Raw genomic sequence first — 24,159 nt, forward strand, 5'->3', positions numbered from 1 at the left:
GAGGATTTTGTGTGAATCTCTACTGTGTAAAAAGTGAGGCATAGAATTAAATTATTGAAACTTGTTCTTAAAATGGACTACATTACACTCAGTGTGTTAAATGTTGGCTGAAATATAGTTGCCTTTATTATTCATTTTATTGAAAAGAAGAGCAATGAATCCTCAGCTTGTGCCCGCTAAATACAGCCAAAACTGGTTAGGACGTTTTTGTGGGGACCAGAAAAGTCAAAACATGCTAAAAAATGAAAACAATTACACTGTTAAATTTAAGGTTAGATTTGAATGTAAAATTAATTACGATGTAAACAAACAAACATGTGTTTACAATTATAATTAATGAAATAAATAATACATTTTAAGAACACCAACATGATAAAACATCAACAAAAACGTTCTTAGAGACGCGCAGTATACACATTGTTTACAAATATATTTAAAGTTATCGTACGAATGTCCAACATCTGGGCGATTTACACACGTTTTATGTGCGGATTAGCGTCCGCTTCCTCAATAAACTTTAATTTTTCATCATTTGTAAACTGTCTAGCTTTCTTCTTCTCCATAACTGAATGTCCTTCAAACCACTATGCGTAATTACAGTGGGCCCAATTTATGTACATTGTTGCACAATTCACTTAGGAACGTATAATTAAGCACCAACACATCACATGAGCTACTTTTGCACAATGCAAACAAACACAGGCCCACGTCAAAGACTGGCTTGAGACTGACGCTCCCTGCAGCTGTAGGCCAACATGCTGCTGTGCTCTGCGGCCATGAAATTAAGTTCTGAACCAAATCCTTACCCAGGCCACTCGTCACTGGTGCGTCGTGTGCACAATGTGGCCTGGAACGCTAACTTATATTTCTTATGATGGGAGTTACGAACGTACTAATGATTGACGTAAATGTGCTACCCAGGTTTCCTTAGCATGTATTTAACAGGACATTGACTAAGACTTTGGAATAATGATGTGATAACCAGGGAGGGACGTCTTAGTCAGTTTCTAGCCCTTGTGAGACGACCCTCCGATGAAAGTGGGCGGCATCTGCTGTGTATTGGATACAGCATGTTATTGTGAAGAGTAGCAGTATGTGAGTTGCAGATATGCTGGGGACAGTACAAACACCCAGTCCCTGGGCCAATAGAATGAACCATTTAAGGTTAAAATATCTCTGATCCTGCTGAGAATGAAACCCAGGGTCCTCTGAACATAAGATCACTACACTGACCAGTCAGTCAGGGAGGCCCATTAGACGAAAGGAAAGGTCTCGGGAATACATTATAATTTTAAATAAGACTAACTGTTGTACATATCGTTGGTGAGATATTCATTTAGAATGTGCTTGATTACAATTTTGTTGACCCCTCAAGTTTTCCTGAGATTCTGAGGCACACAGGTAGACATGCGGCTGTCAGCAGCATGTCGTGACATACTCGTGTACTCTGTGGCCCTTCACAGTTTCACCATTTCTTGCATTATATCTGTTCTTGATTTTATTTCTTCCCTCTGGTATAGAAATCACGTATCAGGTTAATTATTCTTACCAAAAGGTGTGCGCTAGGAATAGCGAGTTGGCTGTGCGGTTAGGGCTGCACAGCTGCGAGCTTGCATCCAGGAGATAGTGGGTTCTAACCCCACTGTCGGCAGCCCTGAAAATGGTTTTCCGTGGTTTCCCATTTTCACACCAGGCACATGCTGGGGCTGTACCTTAATTAAGGTCACGGCCGCTTCCTTCACTTCCCACTCCTAGACCTTTCCTATCTCATCGTTGCCATAAGACCTATCTGTGTCGGTGCAACATAAAGCCAATTGTAAAAAAATAGATAAATAATGTCATTAGAAAACTAACAGGCACATTTTGGGGTGCATACCGTCATGTCCTATGTGCATCTGCCCTGGTCCTCTGCCTATCAGCTGCAGAATATGCATCACCCACATGGAGAAACTCTGCCAATGGTAAGCAAGTAGATATTGCTGTGAACGAGACTGGTCGCATAATTACAGGGTGTCTGAGACCAACTCGAACAGAAAATATCTATCCTATTGCAGGAATCGCCCATCCTTACATAAGAAGGAAAGTAGCAGCGGAAGTTTAATGTTGGAAGCAATCAACCGATTCACGTCAACCCTCTTTATGGCTACAAATGCAGCCCATTAGACTCAGGTCAAGGAAGAGTTTTTTAAGATCAGCCATATCATTTGTTGATACACCAGAAAAATGACGGTGTGAACTGTGGCAACAGCAAGTACATAATAAAGTCATTAAATAAATAAATAATAATCCATCGCTGAGTTTAAAGGAAGAATCTTCTGCAGGCTTTTGCCTTCCGTATCCCTTCTGGAAGACCCTCAGTCGACTGTGGACAGGTGAATCGACTGTGGACAGGTGCTTCAAAGTGCAAGTCTAACTTAGCTAAGTGGGGATATGTGCAAGAACATGACCTGTGACTGTGGACTACTACAGAATGAAGAACACCTTCTGGCTTGTCAGCATTTACCATCACCGTGACAAAGGAAGATTTTTTTAATGCCAATGATAAAGCTGTCGTTGTAGCCAAATATTGGATAAACATTATTTAACAGTGTATCTAGACACAGAAAATAAATAAATAATTTTCCCCCTTTTATCTTGAAGTTAAATGTTGAGTTTCACCGTCATTCCCTATTGCTGCGGAAACCAAAATGAGCCTTCCTCTAAATCTGCAGTTTCGTTGAGTTCCTTAAATAATATACCAGGTTGATATTTTTAAAAGTAGACTTTGGCTGGATTATTTCCATACCGCCTTTCCATAGAGTGACTTACTGGTTCTTGGAATTAACGTTTTACAAAGTCAGCACTGATATTTATTTTACTCTTTATCGGTAGATGGTATAGAACAAAAACGTTTGTTAATGATATGGTGTTGCACCTGCAAAAACTGCTGTGTGATAATGTTTCGGGAGAAATAGTGACGCGCAGCACGTCATCAAGAGCAAAAAGACCTATCTCTGTCTGTGCAACGCAAAGCAAATTGTAAAAAAAAAAAAAAGGTGTTATAGATCATTCCATGTTAAGGAAACAGTACTGCTCTTATGGACCTACAAGGAGTGAACACACCCCCCCTCTTGGACACCCATAATTCCTCGTGATTAAGGAATGTTACAATGTAATTTATATTGTATTATGAAAGAAAGAAAAAGGATGAGGAAGCATAATTGGGGGAACAGCCATCACTTTGTTCCCTTCCTTCATTTTCCTTGTGTGTTGTGCTACATGTAACGCGTAATCCATTACGCTGTGAATCACCAGCGGCTTATCTCTGAAGAGAAGTCATCTATTTATTTGTGTGTGTTGTAATATTCACATACTGTACAGCAGTTTTTACTGAAGATTTTGACCCTGTGGTGCGCAACGGTACATCACGGCATGACTTGTACTCATACAGAAATTCACTTATGATTTTTATCTGTGCTTGATTTTGTTATTTAGCTGTTGTTTCTTAAGTACATTTTACATTTTATTACTTTTTTTTTTCACAAGCACATTCAACTTTTACCGTTCTTTTCATCTGGTGATACGGCAGGACAGTAGTATCCGGCGTTGCCTGGGCAAATTTATTTAATGCAATTAACTGCATCCCAAACCTCCCGAGCCTATAAAAAATCTGTTGTCTTTTTTCCTCCAATTTGCTTTGAACTTGAATACTGAGGTTTAGTATGTGCAGTAGTTTATCGTTGTTGCTGTAGAAACCTAAATATGCCCCCTCTACAATCCCTGTACCCTAGATTTCATAAAAATACTTCGCAGCTTAATTTCTTCCTGGCACGCAGCTGTGAACTTACATTCGGGTGATAGTGGGTTCGAACCCCACTGTTGGCAGCTCTGAAGATGGTTTTCCGTGGTTTCCCATTTTTACACTAGGCAAATGCTGCGGCTGTACCCTAATTAAGGCCACGGCCGATTCCTTCCCATTCCTAGGCTTTTCCTATCCCATCGTACCCATAACACCTATCTGTGTCGGTACGACGTGAAACAAATACCATAAAAAACTTCTCCTTTTATTAAATACCGAGTTTCACAAATTTATGTACCACCAGTTTCCCGTATTGCTGCGAAAACCAAAATGAGCCTCCGCTCTAAACCTCCAGTTCCGTTGAGTTTCGAAAATAATATGCAGCTTAGTTCCTTCCTCATTTTATTTTGAGCTCAAGTACTGAGTTTCACAAATGTACGTGCTGCCATTTTCCCTTATTGCTGTGAAAACCAAAATGAGCCCCCTCTGAAACCCCCATCCCCTTGAGTTCCTAAATATAATTTTTGCTTAATTTCTTCCCCTTTTATCTTGAAGTGAAATGCTGAGTTCCATCAATTTGTGTGTCAACATTTCCGTTATGCTGTTGAGCAGAGCTGTTCGATATGGCAACCCTGTTGTCATTAATACTGTTTTCGTAACATGATAATATGGAGTTTGGGCTTCTGCCATGTCAAGAAGACAAGGTGAAATTCTCTACGCTTTGCAGAGAATTTTGCTCTGCGTCTTAAGAAGAAAATCTCGTGAAGGAAGATGTCTCTAATAATGACGGTTTGAAATTAAAGATACTCTACCATTGGTCTATTGTAAGTGGTACTCTCGTTTGTCACCAGATGGCTCACTGTATGCTTAGCGTTCCGAGTGAGAAGTGACAACGCCATCTTAGCACCAATGAAAATGTTTCTTGTTCAGTACATATGTGCATTGCGAAATAAGCAGCAAGGTGATCAGACAAAACAAGGACGAATGTGATAGAAGAAGTTAATAAAATAAAGTGCAACGAAAGACACTATTTTAATGGAGTTGGTATTGCTTGTTTATTTACAGCAGTCAGAGTCATGAGTGCATGGGTAATGATCGATTGTTTAAAAAGTCCTGCCTTTACCACTGGGTTTTCACTATAGGTATGCTGTACTTGCTAGGGGTTTTTCCTCTTACTGAAAACCGTAAATGGGTTACTACAGTAGGCTCATACGGCTCATCAGCATTACCAATTTGCAAATTAAATATGATATCACAGGTGCAAACCGATAACAACTCTGTAGAAATTTACAGTATTTTCTTCCTAAATGGCTGGGAGACATTGTGAGTACTAGTTTTCCTATGAAAAATGAAGTAATTTCATTCAGAAACAAGCAAGCCATCTTTGGGTAGCCTAACAACTCGTAACTTTTAATTCTGTCCTTTCTTTTGCTTGTAATCAACACATTTCGCTCATGAACGACACGTACCATAATCATAACACTATAGCCACCACAAGATATTGAGAATACGACAATGGCGGAGAGAAAATGAAGCCAGCCCTGTGGACCAGGGGGTAGCAAGTACTGCCTCTTACCTGGAGGCCCAGTTCAGGGATTTTTACCTCTTATCTGAGGGCTGGTTTGAGTCCTTTCAGCCTTTGTTAGAACAGTGGTGGAGCTATCTGATGGTGAGAAAGTGATCCAGGTATAGAAAGCCAAGAATAACAGCTGAGAGGAATTGTACTGCTCTCCACCACTGGCTACAGTGTTCAGCTAGCAGGGTCGCTTGCTCCAAGATGGTGTTGAGCACAGTTTCAACGAGGTTAGTCCAATGAGTTGACAGCCTCTCCACTAAACAGAAATTGGTCGACAACACAGGGACAGGTAAACTGAGAAGGAAAAGGGGTCAGACACCGAGGCAGGACATAGAGAAACCTAAGTGTGCCCTTGAATACTGGAAGAGGATGGGAGGTGTTAACTTACAGGACCAAGTGACTGTCCTTTTTCCTATCATGCAGCAGGCAGTGAAGGGGTCATCATCAGCACCATCATCTGGAGCAGTTCCCAACCACAGGCTGGGTCTGCTTGGAACATAAGCCTCTCCATTTTCTGTCCATCCACCACTCTTCTTCTCTTGCTGTCTTGCCTCGATGCTCTTCTTTACACCTTTCAGCCATCTCTTCCTCTAGGTCTCCTTCCCTTCAATTCCATTTCTAACATATTTCTTGGTATCCTCTCTTCTCCCATTCTCTTAACATGTCCATACCACTGCAGCCTTGATTATTCTGTCTTTTTCTGTAGGGGTATCTCATTTAGCATTTCCCGAACTCCTTCATTTCTTACTTTGTCCATTCTTGTTAAACCTACTCGACATCTTTGAAACTTCATTTCCACTGCTGGTATTCTACTTTTATCCCTCTACCAGATGTTTTTAACACTTTTTAATGTCATTTGTGTGTGTTTGTACATTTGTTTTAGTTATTGGATGTGTTTGTACAGTTTTGCATTAAGGCTGATGTTGGCCAGCCAAGGCCGAAACTAGCTCCTAGATTAGAAATGTAATGTAAACATTGCATAACATAGTATTGAAACGATGGACCATTACAACATAAGTTTAGTTATTATTGTTATTAAAAGCCACCTATGCAGATATTCTTCTGGTTTACTATCGTTACTTCAGTTTTTCTTTCTTTGTAACCCTTTTCACTTTCAACTGTGCTCACAAAAGTTCTTATTTTCTTCTTTCATCTATTCTTTAAAGGTTCCTTATGGGATGCTGCAGTCATGTGTGTGATCGTTAGCAAAGAGCAGGGAGATACAGTACAGCAGTAAATAATTAACATTACCAAGGAGGAGAATTCACATCGGGAGCCATCCAAAAATAAATACACAGGCAGTGGAATGTGTTACTTTGGAGTGATTAATAATCTTGTTGCATAAGGTAATTGAATGATGAGAATATATAAAATCTAGTTTAAATTTAATGTATTTAGGATGTGATGAAATACAATTAACAAATTAAAATTGATTATTTCTGGTTACAATAATGTTGATTACAAAAATTAATCAATCTTGAAATGACTTTTCAGCAATGGCAGATTATTAATTGAAAAATAAATGACCAAGTAGGAGATGTTTTCTTATTAACATCAATTAATTCATCAGTGTCTCAGATTGTGGTTGTAGCAAAATTCAAAAAATATCAGATAATAAATGAAATCAGTTAATTAAATAATATTTGCTAGGACAACACAGGCTACAATGGTTTAAACATGTTATGAGGATGGACAGAACAATAACAGCACAGAATTACTTTGACAGAGAAGTGAAAGGGGAGAGGCCAGTTGGGAGACAAAGGAATAGATGGATAGGTACAGTGAAATCGATGATCAACAAGAGGAATGCCAAGTGGGAGGACATAGAGGAACAGAAACTATAGGTACTTTGACAGGATTGAAGTAGCGAGCACTTGTACACCATACCTGGGAAACTGGAGTTGGAAAATGATGAGTATAGACAAGACGTTTAACGTTTCTTGTATTACTTCAAGAATACAATCATGTTGAGGGATTCTCTGTCCCGTAACTTCCTTGTGGACTATCCATGAATTTATTGCTGCTAGATCAAGTACGTTGTAAACTACGACATGTACAGGCCACCTTCTGCATCCAGCTGTAGTGGAGTATTTACGCGCCATTTGATCAACTGCATCCATATATATATATATATATATATATATGCATATATATATAAAATAAGAGTTTCGTCTGTACATTGCTCAGAATTTTAAAAGAATGGTATTTCTGTATCGGTCGTGTCCACAGTAACAAGGAAATGCACATCTTAATTTTCCGTCATGTCTGTATGTATACGCATCACGAGAAAATGGCTGAAGAGGATGTAATGAAAATCGGTATCAAAATTCCGGGAATGAGCCACTAACGCTGAGTGAAATGGTAGTTTATGGGAAGGCTAAAGAAGTTTATTATGTTCCTATAATGACATATGCAGCAGAAACTTGGACAATGACTCAGAGGGATGAGAACAGAGTACAAGCAGCTGAAATGAAATTCCTGAGAAGTATGGTACAAAAAAGTGGAGAGACAGAGTAAGAAACTAAGATACATGGAAAGAACTGGGAGTACAGAAATTAAAGGACAAACTGGAGCAAAACAGATTAAAATGGTTTGGACATGTGAAACGGAGGAATGAAGTAAGACTACCAAGAAGAGCACTGGAAGGACGGATGACAGGGAAGAGAGGATGAGGAAGACTACGAATGCAGTGGATGGACTTGGGGAAGAGTAGCTTTAGAAAACGAAATATGGATTGGAACAGTGAATAGTGAAGAATCTCTAATCTGTTTATGTTAATTTTAAGGACACTTCCTCTAAAGCATTACTTTGTCAATTTTATATATTTTTCATCTAAACAGTGTTATGTGGCTGAAGATGTTGATAATATACGAAACATGTACCACTTTTGACCATTAAAAATTGCCTTAAGCAATCATTGTATCGACTAGGTGGAAAATAAATAAATACTTAATTGTGAATCTATGACCCGATGAGTCGGAAAATCTCAATTCACTACACTGGCGACAGAAAAATCTATCTGACTTGGAGGCAATTGTTTCCTCCAAGCTAGTGGAGAAACACTGCTAATTTTGAATAAAATGAATGTAGAATTTAATAAAATTGAAGAGGAAGAAGCTCTTTTTAAGAAACAGCTCTTTTCAGGGTTGAATTTTGAGTGCTGTAGTGAATTGTGGTGCTATAATTTGGAATATGCCTAAATCGTAATTCTAGACTACTACTAAGTGAAGCTCTTCCTTTACACTAGAACGGCCGAACATTCCTCATGCCTATAAAGGCCGCAGGCGGTCATTTTGACCTCTGCCGCTTACTGACATATACCTAGGATCCAGGATCTGGGAAACATGAGAATGTTCAATAATTTATTTTAAAACAACAGTTAACCATTGTTAAATATTAATAATTGTTCATATTCTCTCACTTCTAATAGGTAACAATGAAATATTTCGGCGGACTTGCTATTGAATGCCTTTGTGAAAAATTATGATAAAAATAACGGTCTCTATTCGTTTACAAGCCTATTTAGGCACTTGACAAGCAATTTATGCAAGTTATTACCTTACACGAATATTTTCCACAGACTACTTTGTTGCACGAAGAACATGTGTCAGAGGTTTTGTTCTGTTTACAATTGGAGTTCACTTGACATTGTCGTCGCTTACTACTGGCACATTGAACCTGAATCTGAGGCTCAGGCTAAAGTGTAGGGAGTTCAATCAACCGGGATCTTGTCTTCACAAAATCAGATCTTAGTTCTTGTATTACTTCAAGAATACAATCATGTTGAGGGATTCTCTGTCCCGTAACTTCCTTGTGGACTATCCATGAATTTATTGCTGCTAGATCAAGTACGTTGTAAACTACGACATGTACAGGCCACCTTCTGCATCCAGCTGTAGTGGAGTATTTACGCGCCATTTGATCAACTGCATCCACACCATACTTAGTTCCGTTATAAAATTCAGTAGTACTAGGGAGCTCTCTTGTAATCTTCACTGACTTGAACGCTTGGGTGTAGAGTGCTTAGCAGAAGCACATTCTTGTTCACTTTTCCTTGATATACTGTGAGAGTAGTGTGATCTTCCTTCTGAAGTTCGACAGTCTCATACAGATTCATACGTAGTGCTTTGACTGACACCGGGATTTCCTTCCTAACTCGATTGATTGTTCCAACAATACTAGTTTTCTTTTCTTTTAGTCTCTCAGCCAACTTTACCGATGTAGAGAAGTTATCAGTGGTCATGTCCTTTCATGAGGTATGGGTCCATAGGTTTCATGACAACATTTTCAGGCAGTGACTCATTGGCAGGTCGCATTTTGTCTTTCCCAAGATAAGGAAACCCATTGCACACATACTTAGAATCAACGTCTACCAGTAGCCACAATTTTATGCCAAATTTATCTGGCTTGATGGCCATGTACTGCGTGAACCTGCACCGAGCTTTGCTGGGGAAGAGTTGTTCATCATCTGTTACATTCGCTCCTGGTTTATAGCACGCTTAACAATTCTCAATAAATCTATTCCAAACAGGCGAAGCCAAAGCAAATTTATCTGTCTGCAAACGAGTGGATCTAGTTTTACGGAGATCAAAGCGCAAATACCTTAGAATTTCTTTGAACCTGTTTCTTGCCATAGTGTTAGTGAAAACAGGGGGACCCCATAAAGAAGACCACATATGATCTACAGCTAGACTAGTAAGTTTATAAGCTGCACGGGCGTATAACAAAGCAATAAAAGCATCTAATTCTTCCAAAGAAATAGACCAATTATTATCCATTGTCTGTCTACGAGCTTCGGTCTCTGTGTACATCTTTATATGCTTCAACATGGATGCGTCAATGAATAAACGCCAGGCACTAACCTTGCTATTAGTCTCTACGTTACGTTTAGCGTGAGAAGTGGGCCCTGCTGCCTCTTTCAGTACATTCTGAGCAACCATCCTTCCAGGGGGAATCCCACTACTGTCGATAACAGTCCAAATAGTTGTTCCATCATTACCACATAACTGATCCCCTGGTGCAAATGAAGAGGACTTTACCAGTTCATGACCTCTCCCACTTCATCCCCTTCCTCTTCGAACAGGTTGCCTGCTGCTAAGAGATCGTCCTCTGCTGCAAGATTGATCGCGGCTGGTTGAAGGAGTAACTGCGTCTATCGTAGGTGCGAAGTCCACTGTGTGCACATTTTCATCAGCCGAATCACCATCACTATTCGACATATTATCACACTGTTGAGGTATAAAATCCTCATTGTCACTAATTGCGTCTATATCTGATAATGTATCTTCGTCACCTGATTCGTCTTCTCCTAGCTTTTCAAGTTCTGCTAATAATTAAACAGGAGTAGGTTTTTGCCGTCGAGTCATTATTATGCACTATACGACACAAGGGACAGGCACTAACTCGTCCACTCGCAATCACTGCCAAAGGTATACTATTTAGTTAAATCATACGCCCTTATAGTGCCACTTGTAAATATATCACACGAAGCAAGCAGTGAGCAGATCTCCGTATCAAAGAAGTGAAGCGGTCGACTGCTTATGGCCTTCCTAGGTATAAGGGACAATATCGGTGTTCCCTTATTATCTACGGATCTAATTTTTGGCGTGAATGTACATAACCCTAAAATATTAAAAGTCACAAAAGAACAACCTTGTGCGTAAAAAAACTACGAGCGTGGAAATACCTTGAAATTCACTAACGGTCAAATTGACCGCTCTGGCCGTTCTAGTGTTAAGACTGCACACTGCTCATTCAAAACAGTGCGTCAGAGTAGAGATCGAATAGCCGGAATACTATGATGAACCAGTGAGTTGCATACCAGCAGAACGGTATCAGAATATGTATGAACCAGATGAATGACATGCTAAAGAAGAAAGTTTTCTAACTCCTCAGCTATTTCCTGCCAACATTCAGTCAGGCTGTTATACTCGGTACGCAGCAGTAATCCCATCTATAGGAGTTGAACGGCAGCATAAGAGACAAAGAACATCACCACAAACATCGGTCAATGTAATCTTATTGTTGATCAATGTTATGCGCTTTCAATATTGTAGACCTTCACATTTAGTTTTCTTCTGACTCTGAAACACCACTCTTATCATAGTCAGTACGGTAAAATTGAATAAAACATAAATGGTTGGAAATTGTATTCTCTATAACTTTTGTTATATAGTACTTTTTGATAACATAGGTACTGGTATTTAAAAATTAAATTTTAGGTGCCTTCCCCTAAACTACAATTTCATACAGGGCTAATAAAATTGTTTATAACTTAGACTGTAGTTTCTTATTTCCCGACTATATATACCGACTTTCATTAAATTTTGTTAACCTATTTTCTTGTGGCTCAGCGTTGATATGGACTTAGTACCAAAAATACAAATTCATGAATATCTGTGTTATCAAAGCCGGCACGGTAACAATGTATGACATAAATGATCGGACATTTAATTCTATATAACTTTAGTTATGTAGTATTTATCGATAGGACACCTAATAATATAAATATTTGAGAATTAAATTTTAAGCCTTCCCCTAAACTACCATTTCATTCAGCGCGAGTAAAATGATTTATAGTCTAGATTGTGGCGGCTCATCCCCCGACTTCACATACTGATTTTCATTAAATTCTCTTTAGCCGTTTTCTCGTGATGTGTGTACTTACATACAGACAGACAGAAATTACGGAAAAGTAAAAAGTGCATTTCCTTGTTGCTATGGACATGACCAATACAGAAATACCACTCTTTTCAAATTCTGAGCAGTGCACGGATAAAACTCTTTATTTTATATAAATAGATGAAACCAATTTAGAAAACAGTCAACATTGAGACAATTTGAAGTCCCTTAATAATAATATTCTGTCCAAATCCTGAAGAACCGTATTTCCCAGACTTTTTAATGCAACAACATACAGGATGTCAATTGTGCTAACCAACTCACAATTACCATATTTACTTTTGTATTAGACCCCATCACATAATATACCCTCCCTGGCTTTTTGAGATAAAGAAACTGAAAAAAATAAATCTTGCATACAACCCCCCCCCAGTGTAATTCGTCAGAGAACGATGATTCAGTTTCGAAGCGGGTACAAGCCTCACTGCAGCTCCGATGACATCACACAAATTTGTGGATAGTTTCGTCTGTACTAGCCGCGCAATGCAAACACGTGTCAAAGTCATGCGGTACATCTGTGTTTTTTAGTTAAGAAATGTTTCTGTAGCGTAGGCCTACTGTAGCTCTGATGACGTTGCACAAATAGATGAATAGTTTCATGTATGATCTATGCATTCCAAGCACACATCAGTCGTGCTTATGTCTGTTTTGTAGTGTAGAATGTCTGCCAGTGCAATGGTTAACACAATTAGCTGCCGTTCTCGGGGGGCGAGCCGAGTTCGATTCCAAGTACCGTACTACCAGAGATTTAAGAATGGTAGGAAGGTTGATATACGGTATGGTATATGCAGCTTCCCTCAATTAGGGGCGTGCCTAAAAAGAGCTTCACTACCTCGGAATGAGGAAACGAGTTTACTTTAGTTAACACTATGCGCCCACCGGTAGTAATATTACTACCACGCGGCGTGCGCCTGAGTGCCGCTGTTAGTAATACTACTACCACGATCTTTGAAATTCAGCCACTCGAAAGCTATTCACGTTATCGAATTAGTTTTTGCTTTGACGTGTTGCCGATTTCCTTTACTATCGTTAGGTGGGTGTTGTCGATCGATAGTGATTGGTGGTACAACTTGGGGACGATGTTTTGTAGCACGTGCGCTCAGTTAGATCTTATGTAATTGCTGATATACGCACTCCTTGCGCGCTCCAGTTAGATAAGCTCAAATTTATGTGCGTGTGTTCTAATGATAGATTATATGACTTCACAGATTTAGAATGAAAGTGTAGTGAGGAAATAGTCTTCAATCATCTCTCAAGTAGTCGATTTATACTGTATAATTATTGAGATATGGATCCCGGACCTTGTACAAGTAAAGGAAATCCTACACGTGCATACAGCCCACGGATAAGTGAACAGATTATTACGGAATTTGTGAACGATTCAGATTCTGACCTGTATGAAAATGACCATGAAGAAGAAAATGAAAATATACAAGTCCCTCAGGGTGCTAAATCATCAGATTCATCACCAGAAGAACCAGTCGCAAAAAGACGAAGGGAGGTGAGAAGCACCGGAACACAATGGAAACAAGATATTACTCCTGTGAACAGGCCCATTCTTTCTGGTGCACCAAGACTGAATGCTAATAACCTTGGTATTTCTGCAGAATCTTCACCTCTAGATTTCTTTAGTTTATTTTTTGACAGTAATGTACTGAATGTTATCCGAGTGGAAAGTAACGGATATGCCCTACAGCAAATACATCTAAAGAAGCAAGCAGAATACCTGCAATAGGCGCGAAGAAGGAAGGACACGCGCAGCGTACGTGCAAGGTTTTCTACAAGTCCAAACATAACACCGGTCGTGCTGGGAAGAAAGTGACAACCATATATAGTCGTAAATATGACGTAGGTCTTTGCATAGGAGAATGTTTTGAGTGTTTTCATACCAAAGCTAAGTATTGGGAATAACAATGTGTAATTCTGTTATTCAGTGACTAAAAACTATCGAACTTTTCTAGTGAATTAGAAATTCAAGTGCGTGAACAAGGATATCAGAATGAACCAATATTGTAGCCTAAGTTTATTTCCAATGCTGAAGGTAAGCATTTTTTATATGATTTCGTGGGATAGCCCAAACTTTGTACAATATGTATATAAATTTGTTAATTTATAATGCGAAAACTGACAGAACTGTGATTTTTTTTTTTTTCTGAGAGTCTAAATTACGCCGGCACCGGGTAGGGACGCCTTCTTGAAACGTCCGGGCTCATAGTGTTAAGAAATATTCATGGTTGTTGCTATTAATACAGCAGGCAAGATCATTAACAAACTGATCATTTAATACCTTGTAAGTTGGGCCAATATGCATAATTTTTGGGGAGAAGTAGGTTTAAAACACGATTAAAACAATCGAATCATAACGATTGTTTTACTTGCCAATGTACCTAACAAATAATAATAATTATAATAATAATGTTATTGATTTACAGCCCCTCTAACTACTTTAACGATTTTTGGAGACGCCAAACAAAAGATACTATGTGTTAATAAAAAAAGGAGACAACGAATGTATGAAATTAAACATTATAATGTAAAACCGGGTGAGTTGGCCATGCAGTTACAGGCGCGCAGCTGTGAGCTTGCATCCAGGAGGTAGTGGGTTTGAGCTCCACAGTCGGCAGCCCTGAAGATGGTTTTCCGTGGTTTCCCATTAATTTTCACACTTGGAAAATACTGGGGCTGTACCTTAAACAGGGCCACAGCCATCGTCGCTATAAGACCGTGTCAGTGCGACATTAAGCTAATTGCAAAAAAAGAAGAAGACATATGTAAAACAATTAAGTTACTCATAAAGGGAGAGAAGAGGGGGGGAACACGACAACCCAAGAAAAATACATACCGTATTTGCTTGCATAACTTGCACTTTTTTGTCAAAAAATGAGTGTGAATATTTTCATTGCGTGATATTTGCAGGGATTGTGTGCAAAAGATCGTATTCCCAAAAAAACCCCATAAAATATGCTCTAGGCTATTGAAACGAGACAACTGGCGTACTTACCCTATTCATTGTCACTGCCTTCAGTCTCCGAGCTATTCTCGCATGAGTCATTCTGGTCACCATCCCATACTGTATCATCCTAACTTCTGTCTAACGCATTTGCGATGTCCGTCTTCAAGAAACTCTTCACAATAACGTCTGTCAACACCATAATCCATGTTGCAAGTGATAAATATCATTATGGATCCGTATTGAAGATACTGTACGCAGACGTGCAAAGTCTCCCGATTTGAGCAGGAGACTCCAGATTTTTCATCGTTCCTCCCGATCTCCTGATCGCCGAGTCCGATCTCCCGATTTTCAGAGCAATATCCGTAATTTTCGTATTATTTTAAACTCCCGCGGATTTCCTCGTTCTATCGATATATGGCTGAGTATGGCTGGTCGATAGTAGTTCTAATAATGATACCAGATGGCAGTACGGGGCACGGTGGCCAGTCATGTGCTGCTCTTTGTTCTATAATACAGTCATTCTCTTTGCAAGCGAATCAAGTGAGTAACATTCTCTTTGGAGTAACCTAACCTCAGATGTAGCACACCATAGTCGTTCTACCCGGGGCAAGGCCTGCAGAAGTGCTCATGTTGTGCTTTGTTTTGGCCAAAATTTCAAAAAAAGAAATATGATGTAGTGTTTAAAAGTGCTTATAGGGAAGAGTTTCCATGTTTGAGTGAATGCAGAAAGGGACCAACGTTCACATTCTGTACTATATGTAGGTGTGATTTTTCAGTTGCACATGGCGGGAAATGCAATACACTCAAGCACATGCAAACGAAAAAACATAAGGGGAGTGTTCAATGTGTAGAAAGAAACCAGAAACTGAACTTTTCATGTAAAAACTAAGATGTAAATCCTGTGACGAATGCAGAGGCGTTATTTATGTCATTTATAGTAGAACATAACCTGCCCGTAAATTGTTCCGATCACGCGGGACCTTTGTTTTGCAAAAGGTTACCTGATTCGGAAATCGCTAAACGATATGGGTGTGCTAAAACGAAAGCCGCGGCTATCATTACAGAAATGTGCATGGAAGAAAGGACGAAAATTGAATCACATTTGCAGGTGAATGCATTTTCTGTTGCTACTGATGGTAGCAATAAAAGCGACTTGAAGATATATCCCATTGTTGTAACATTTTTTAGGCCTGAACTCAATGAAATTCAAAGTTGTCTACTTTCTGTGCCTAATTTAGAAGGGGATGCTACTGGAGCTAACATTGCCAATCTTTTGCTCTCAACTTTTTGGGAATTCTGCATTCCATTAAAAAGCTGCCTAGTACTTGGTGCTGATAATGCTCCGGTAATGGTAGGATTAAAGAATGGTGTGGCAGGATGTTTGAAGCGTGAAAATGGTAACATAATCATTGTAGGCTGCTCTTGTCACCTAATTAATCTTGCTGCCGAGAAGGGTGCGGCATGCTTGCCCGTAAATGTAGATGGAAAGTATAATTGATATATTTTATTATCTGGAAAGGACTGCAAAGAGGAAAGAAAAGTTCAGAGAATTTCAGACTTTACACAACACAGAGATCAGGAAAATTCTGAAGCATGTGGCTACTCGATGGTTATCACTAAGAAGGTGTTTAGATAGGATTTTGCTTCAGTGGGACCCTTTGGTTACATTATTCAGGAGCGAAATTGTGAGTAAGGATTCTCAGATGGGAACTTTGAAGACTTACAAAATTCCTAAGCACATTTTAAGTGCAGATGTGTCTTGTTTGTTTGAAAACGTTAAGGATTGTCATAACATTTCACCTCACTCTTCAGTTAAAAGGAAAACCTAGTCATCAGTTTCACTTACAAAAATGAAACTACTTACGACACTAAGAGCCATGCATTGTCACGTCAAGAACGACTTTTCGTGTTCCTTTCATCAAATTTACATAAATCTTTTTGCCTTTTTCTCTCAAGCTTTATGGATATCTTTGAGAATCCAAACGTAGCTCTTCAGTCAAGTATGCCGCACATCCACTTATTGAGGTCAGTTTTGGAGGAACTATTGAAGAATGTGATGGCAAGTTTTGTGAAACCAGACGTTATTAAAAGATCCTCCTCTCTCCTTGATATAGATTATCATACTCCAGCAAATCAAAAGGATGATTGTGATCTGATGATAAGGAACTCTGTGTTCGTTTTAGTGAACACCATGAAGTCTGAGGAAAAGTGCATATTCTGTTAGAAAGTGTTTCTCTTCATCGTGTGACTACATGGTACACAAATTTCCATTCAAAGTTGAAGTTTTAATTAATGCAGAAGTTGCAAATATTTTTGCTATTAGTAAGGCATCATTTTCTAGCCTTAGATTTTTCATAAACAAGTGTCCGAACATTTTGACTAGTGAAACGGAACATTTGGATGTTGTTGTTTGAGTCATCAGTCCATAGACTGGTTTGATGCAGCTCTCCATGCCACTCTATCCTGTGCTAAACTTTTCATTTCTATGTAACTATTGCATCCTACATCTGCTCTAATCTGCTTGTCATATTCATACCTTGGTCTACCCCTACCGTTCTTACCACCTACACTTCCTTCAAAAACCAACTGAACAAGTCCTGGGTGTCTTAAGATGTGTCCTATCATTCTATCTCTTCTTTTCGTCAAATTTAGCCAAATCGATCTCCTCTCACCAATTCGATTCAGTATCTCTTCATTCGTGATTCGATCTATCCATCTCACCTTCAGCATTCTTCTGTAACACCACATTTCAAAAGCTTCTATTCTCTTTCTTTGTGAGCTAGTTATCCATGTTTCACTTCCATACAATGCCACGCTCCACACGAAAGTCTTCAAAAACATCTTTCTAATTCCGATATCAGTGTTTCAAGTGAGCAAATTTTTCTTAAGAAAGCTCTTCCTTGCTTGTGCTAGTCTGCATTTTATGTCCTCCTTACTTCTGCCATCGTTAGTTATTTTACTAGCCAAGTAACAATATTCATCTACTTCCTTTAAGACTTCATTTCCTAATCTAATATTTCCTACATCACCTGCCTTCGTTCGACTGCACTCCATTACTTTTGTTTTGGACTTATTTATTTTCATCTTGTACTCCTTTCCCAAGACTTCATCCATACCATTCAGCTACTTCTCTAGATCTTCTGCAGTCTCAGATAAAATAACAATATCATCGGCAAATCTCAAGGTTTTGATTTCCTCTCCTTGGACTGTGATTCCCTTTCCAAATTTCTCTTTGATTTCCTTTACTGCCTGTTCTATGTAAACACTGAAAAGGAGAGGGGATAAACTGCAGCCTTGCCTCACTCCTTTCTGGATTGCTGCTTCTTTTTCAAAGCCCTCGATTCTTATCACTGCAGACTGATTTTTATGCAGACTGTAGATAATTCTTCGTTCTCGGTATCTGATCCCTATCATCTTCAGAATCATAAATAGCTTGGTCCAATCAACATTATCGAATGCCTTTTGTAGATCTACGAATGCCAAGTACGTGGGCTTGTCCTTCTTGATTCGATCCTCTAAGATCAGACGTAAAGTCAGTATTGCATCACGTGTGCCTACATTTCTTCTGAAGCCAAATTGATCTTCTCCCAACTCAGCTTCAACTTGTTTTTCCATTCTTCTGTAAATAATACGTGTTAAAATTTTGCAGGCATGAGATAGTAAACTAATGGTGCGGTAGTTTTCATACCTGTCAGCACCGGCTTTCTTGGGAATAGGTATAACAACATTCTTCCGAAAATCGGATGGGACTTCTCCTGTCTCATACATCTTGCACACTTAAATGAAATAACCTTGCCATGCTGGTTTCTCCTAAGGCAGTCAGTAATTCAGAGGGAATGTCATCAATTCCAGGTGCCTTGTTCCTATTTAGGTCACTCACAGCTCTGTCAAACTCTGACCTCAAAATTGGGTCTCCCATTTCATCAGCATCAACAGTCTCTTCATGTTCCAGAACCAAATTATTTACATCTTTACTTTGATACAACTGTTGGATATGCTCCTGCCATCTTTTTGGTTTGTCTTCTTTCCCTAGAAGTGGCTTTCCATCTGAGCTCTTAATATTCATACACCTAGATTTCCTTTCTCCAAATGTTTCCTTGATTTTTCCTGTATGCAGCATCTACTTTACCCAGGACCATACAGCCTTCGACATCCTTGCACTTCTCCTTCAGCCATTCTTCCTTAGCTACTTTGCACTTTCTATCCACTTGATTTTTTAATCGTCTGTATTCTTTTCTGCCCTCTTCATTTCTAGCATTCTTGTATTTTCGTCGTTCATCAATCAGGTTTAGTATCTCCTGAGTTATCCACTGATTCTTAGTTGATCTTTTCTTCCTTCCTAACATTTCTTCAGCAGCCCTACTGACTTCATTTTTGATGACTCTCCACTCTTCCTCTATAGTGTTTCCTTCAGCCTTTTCATTTAGTCCTTGTGCAACATGTTCCTTGAAACAATTCCTTACACTCTTTTCTTTCAACTTGTCTAGATCCCATCTTTTTGCATTCTTTCCTTTCTTCAATTTTTTCAACTTCAGATGGCATTTCATGACCAACAAGTTATGGTCAGAGTCCATGTCTGCTCCTGGGAAAGTTTTGCAATCCAACACCTGGTTTCTGAATCTCTGCCTAATCATAATGAAGTCTATTTGATACCTTCCAGTGTCTCCAGGTCTCATCCACGTATACAGCCGTCGTTTGTGGAGTTTGAACCAAGTATTGGCAAGGACTAAATTATGATCAGTGCAGAATTCAACCAGCCAACTTCCTCTTTCGTTCCTTTGTCCCAATCCAAATTCTCCTACTGTATTACCTTCTCTTCCTTGGCCTACCACTGCATTCCAGTCTCCCATCACAATTAGATTCTAGTCACATTTTACATATTGTATTAAATCTTCTATCTCCTCATATATTCTTTCGATTTCTTCATCATCCGCTGAACTAGTAGGCATATAGACCTGCAGTATTGTGGTGGGCATTGATTTGGTGTCTATCTTGACGACAATAATTCTTTCGCTATGCTGGTCATAGTAGCTTACCCGCTGCCCTATTTTCTTATTCATTATTAAACCAACTCCTGCATTTCCCCTGTTTGATTTTGTGTTGATAATTCGGTAGTCACCTGACCAAAAATTTTGTTTTTCCTGCCAACGTACTTCACTTATACCAACTACATCTAACTTAAGTCTATCCATCTGCCTTTTCAGGTTCTCTAACCTACCACAACGATTCAAACTTCTAACATTCCACGCTCCGACTCGCAGAATGTCAGTATCCATCTTCCTGATGATCGCCCCCTCTCGTGTAGTCCCCACCCGGAGATCCGAATGGGGGACTAGTTTACCTCCGGAATATTTTACCCGGGAGGAAGCCATCATCAGTACATCATTCATACAGAGAGAGCTGCATGTCCTTGGGAGATAGTTACGGCTGTAGTTTCCCGTTGCTTTCAGCCGTGTAGCAGTATCAACACAGCTAAGCCATGTTGAGTATTATTACAAGGCCGTATCAGTCAATCATCTAGATTTACAAAATTAAATTGTCCACTAACCTCATCCCAGAAAAACCTAAAAAAAACAGTTTCGCCACATTTACATATAACAACCCAGCCGTCCATCTGATCGCAAATACTTTAAAGAAGCACAATATCAATATAGCCTTCAGGACAGTTAACACTAATCGAAACATGTTTTTTAACCACAACAAGGTCAATCACAATAGCAACCATTATTCAAGGTCCGGCATATATAAACTAACATGTACACAATGTGGTTTTTCTTATATCGGACAGACTGGCCGCAGCTTTAACACGAGATATCTGGAACATTATAACGCTCAAAAACACAATAAGTACTCAGCGATGAGCCAACATATGAGAGAAACGGGCCATCACTTTACATCCATAGAGAAAGATCTTACCATCATTAGAAGCATAGGTAAAGGGAAATTAATGAATGAACTGGAAAACCTACACATCTTTTTAGACCAAACCTACAATAAAAATAAAAATCTCAACGACGTCAATGAAATTAAAAATCCTTTGTACGAATTAACACCTAGATTAATTAATATCGTGAATTCAGATCAAAACAAAATCCCTCATTTATTTAAATCTCCACACTCAAATGCTTCATCCATCATGCCAAAAGTTAAACCCGCCCATATTGCTTCTAGAAACTCCCCTCCAGCAACAGCACACACGCCCATAGACCAGCCTACCCCCACTCTCCCTCCATGCTCCGCCCCTCCATTACCGCACCATTACAACACCAGGAGTAGAAATGGTGGCAAGACAGGCGCTGCCGGAACAGACAGATCCATCTAGTATTAACTGAACAAGTAAGTCATTTTACAGTTAAGAGGTGTTAATTTAATACATTTTATCACAACGCGTGCTCAAAAAATTTTTTATTCAAAATTATTTTCTACTTCATTACAGATATTCTTAAGATCCCTCCCAAAGACCAAGCAACACATCAACGGGAACAATTTTCACACAAGACTGTATCAAGTGTCTAGGATGTCTCTTCCCAATTAAGCAGCAGCCTAAAACTATGAAACAGCTAAATATTGTACTCTTGTCAATTCCTTGACGTTACATGAGACCCAAAGTCAAGACGCTAACAGTTTCATTCACAACGTTTTTGACCAGTCTACCTACAACAATCGGCTTTTGAATCTCCACTTGTACACGACAACACATTTAAATATTAGTTACGTCAAGAACATGAAAATGAAAATCGTGGGTCAAACAAGCTCCAGTTTTAATATCACCCCTTCTCAAGAAGAAAAAAGAAGATCCGTTTCATTTTATTTTTAGTTTTGAACATTTTAAGTTAACCAGAACTGCCAAGTTAAAACACATTCAATTTAAATTTATATTTTCAATCTTGACCAACCTACAATCAGTTCAAATCTCCACTTATTGTTGACGACACATCCTGTCACCAGACACGATACGTCAAGTACTTAATATGATATAGGGGTCACATAAACCCCGATTTGCAATCCTCTTCACCGAAAAGAAGATCCATTTTAGTTTTGGACATTTTCCATATTAAATAGATTAGGACCAAAAAACTTTACTGTATTGACTTATGTTTGTATATATTGTATATAATGTATATGTTGTATATAGTGTATATATTAGTATGTTTATATTAGTTAAAAAGGTCCCAAACCTTGACCTAAAGGTTGTTTACAGGCTGAAGATGCCCAAAATAATGGGTGAAACATGTACCTGACCAAATGAGTCTACATAAAATCATGTAGATAATAACCACATTAAACGTGGAAAGTATTGAATAGGTGGTTTTTTATTTAATTATCCTTGATATCTATGCCTAAAATCATCTAGATTGCCGCCCGAGCAACTATCGAAAGGCTGCTACCCCCCTTTCGATGAACCATTCGTTAGTCTGGTCTCTCAACAGATACCCATCTGATATGGTTGCACCTGCGGCTCGGCTATCTGCATCATTGGGACACGCAAGCCTCCGCACTGCGGCAAGGTCACATGGTGATATAGACGTTGATTCCCATAGGGAATCATCTGATGGCCAAGCAGGCATCAATTTTTGATAATGAGACAAAGTCTCTTAGTGCATTGGCACTGCCGGTGGCTCCAGTTAACCTACGCAGTGGCCTCCACGGTATGCACTAGCCAGCGTATTGGTAGGTGTGCTAGGTACCAACTGATGAGCCCTCCCTAGCACACGAGGGCGAAACGCTCGCAACCAAGAATGAGTTAGCTGGAAAATTTATAATGTCCAATAACGGACCATTTATATTGGTAAGGTCACATGGTTCGCAGAGGATAAAGAAACTGATATTCTGCACTCCCAGTTCTGTACCTTTCAGCTCGAAGAAACAGACCTGGCAAAAGGAAGAATTGATGTTCAATGGGCATTGGTAGGTCAGATGAAATCAGCTGATGGTGTACTTAAATATGACAGACTCTGTAAGGTGATGCTTGCTATTTTGTCAATTCCACATAGCAATGCAGAATGTGAAAGGATTTTTAGCAGAGTCACAAAGACAAAAACACAGTTCAGATCCTTGCTGTCTGAACAAACTTTGGAGAAATTTTAACGTTGAAATCAGTTCAGCAAGGCAAGTGCTTTGAGCAAAAATTTAGTTCAGAGTTTCTGAAGAAGCCTAAGTCAGCTACTGGTGTGTTGAACAACAATTAGTCGTAATGTGATCACCATGTTAAAGGATGAGAAGCCACATGTTCTTACAGTTCAGGTATTTCTCCTGATTTTTCGCTTTTGAAAGTTGGCATGTCTGTATACGTACGATGCTAATTAGTTTATAATGTTTTTAATGTATTGAATATGTGAATTATAAACTAATTAGCATCCTACCATAACCCATGCCCGCATAACCCAATTGCACACAAGTTCGACTGATGGCCTCTTCATTTTACCCGCTGGCATCAGCTTATGCTCCCCTCCTGCTATCCATTTGGCGTACAATTTATGTATGTTGTCCTTGAAGGGCTTGTTGATGGAAACATCTAAGGCCTGTAGATAATATGTGAGTCCACTAGGAATTACAACGAGATCAGTTTTCACTTCCTGAAGACGTTTCTTCGTGTCTTCCACCAAGTGTCCACGGAAACTGTTCCTCACTAACATTGCTGGGCATCGAAGCAGTGCCCCTGGCCATGCTCCCCACACCGTATGGACCCAGTCCTGGACAAGAGCTGTATCCATCCATCCTTTCTCTTGAACCTGTGCATGAATGCCTTTGGGAAACTTCGCTTTAGGCACTGTTTTTTCTTTTGAAAATAATGTACGGTGGCAATATTGCTAGCATGACAGTGAAACACTGTCTTTCACACCCAGTTGTACGTACAAGCACGCTAGATTCTCCCTTCTTGTTGATGGTGGTGTTACATGGCGCGTTGAAGTTTATCGGAGTTTGATCTGCATTGCCGTTTGAGATAAGAGATCATTCTTTTTCTTCTGCATTGCTATCACATGGCGATGAAAATCTATGATTTTGTCACTGAAATCGCTTGGCATTCTCTGACAGACAGATGTTCGCCTTCGCAGACACAATCCCTTTCGTGTCATGAATCTACGGATCAAACCCTGGGTCACTTTCAGATATGAACAGCTAATTCTCTCCTTAATCGCTAGTTTGCGTGCTTTGAAATGTAGCATCTCG

The 24,159-nt window shown here is 39.3% G+C and overlaps 1 protein-coding gene across 1 annotated transcript in view; it reads left to right on the forward strand.

Annotated features, from left to right (window-relative positions):
• Window positions 1–6,564: 6,564 nt before the first annotated feature.
• LOC136886717 (uncharacterized) overlaps window positions 6,565–24,159 on the forward strand; it is a 420,809-nt gene continuing 403,214 nt past the window's right edge. The window contains exon 1 of the mRNA XM_067159522.2: window positions 6,565–6,700. The gene's annotated coding sequence lies outside the window, so the exon portion shown is untranslated. The remainder of the gene's footprint in view (window positions 6,701–24,159) is intronic.

The sequence above is a fragment of the Anabrus simplex genome, chromosome X, assembly GCF_040414725.1.
Source record: "Anabrus simplex isolate iqAnaSimp1 chromosome X, ASM4041472v1, whole genome shotgun sequence".
NCBI lineage: Eukaryota > Metazoa > Arthropoda > Insecta > Orthoptera > Tettigoniidae > Anabrus > Anabrus simplex.